The sequence below is a fragment of the Colobus angolensis genome, unplaced genomic scaffold, assembly GCF_000951035.1.
Source record: "Colobus angolensis palliatus isolate OR3802 unplaced genomic scaffold, Cang.pa_1.0 Scaffold83, whole genome shotgun sequence".
NCBI classification, from domain to species: domain Eukaryota; kingdom Metazoa; phylum Chordata; class Mammalia; order Primates; family Cercopithecidae; genus Colobus; species Colobus angolensis.
In genome coordinates this window covers 268,406-269,747 of record NW_012122154.1, presented here as the reverse complement: position 1 = coordinate 269,747, position 1,342 = coordinate 268,406, and positions in this window count along the sequence as shown.

The following is a 1,342-nucleotide window of genomic DNA, read 5'->3' as shown; positions in this document are numbered from 1 at the left end:
GAGACCATCCTGGCCAACATGGTGAAACCCCATCCCTACTAAAAATACAAGAATCAACTGGGTGTGGTGGTGCAGGTCTGTAGTCCCAGCTACTTGGGAGGCTGAGGCAGGAGAATCACTTGAACCTGGGAGGCGGAGGTTGCAGTGAGCCGAGATAGCAGCACTACACTCCAGTCTGGCGACATCGAGACTCTATCTCAAAAAAACACTGGGTGATGGATGTGGGGCTGGGAAAATGTTAAATCTGCCTTAATGAGATTTACACTGCCTCTGTCCTTGGCTTGATAATCCCTGTGAAGAATTGTGTAGCCTCCCTGTCTTCTACCCATTCTAGCCAGGAGAACCTGTGCTACACTCTGCCCCTCCTTGTGACAACCAAAAGCCCCTGAGTGGTAGGGATCACGTATTTTTGATTGAGAACCACTAACCTGAAATTCTCAAACCTTAGCACAGATAGAGATCACCTGGATGGTTTGTTAAGCCACAGATTGCTGAAATGCTGCCCTCAGACCCATCCAGTAGGTCTGAGTTTCTAGTAAGTTTTCAGATGACACTGGTACTGGTGCAGATGAGATGGGCACCACCCTGGAGAGCTGCTCCTGGTGGTAACGACGGATGCCAATGGTGAAAATTGCCTGAGCCTAGAGCTGCTGTTTAATAGGACAAGGGAGTGCTCCTCAAATGGCCTGGCTGGCGGAGACTTGAAGAAAGTGATGAAAGGGGCTTGGGCGTTGGGCTGTGCCGCTACTCTGCACTACTGTGTGTGTGCAGGAGAGACCTGTGGCTCTTGGGATCTGGCATTTTACCTCACAATGGACTGCAGCTAGCCATGTTGCATGGATGAAATAGGTGTTCCATTTGAGCTGGTTCTGTCACTAGAGGGAACCAAGGTTCAAACAGGCCAGTTTGCCAAGTCTGCTAGGTACCACACTTGCACTTGGGAACCGGAGAGGGCAGGGGGGCGGGAAGGGGCCCAAAGTAGGATTGGTGAGTAACTGGAAAAAACCTTGGGCTAGGTTATTAGGAAACTTTTTTGAGAGGGAGTTTTGCTCTTTGACCCACCCAATCTGGAGTGTGGTGGTGCCACCTCGGCTTACTGCAACCTCTGCCCACCCTGGGTTCAAGCGACTCTCCTGCCTCAGCCTCCCAAGTAACTGGGACTACAGGAGTGTGCCACCACACTCAGCTAATTTTTGAATTTTTAGAAGAGACGGGGTTTCACTATGTTGGCCAGAATGATCTTGAACCCCTGATCTCATGATCTGCCCGCCTCAGCCTCCCAAAGTGCTGGGATTACAGGTGTGAGCCACCACATCCAGCCAGGAAACTTTTTTTTTTTTTT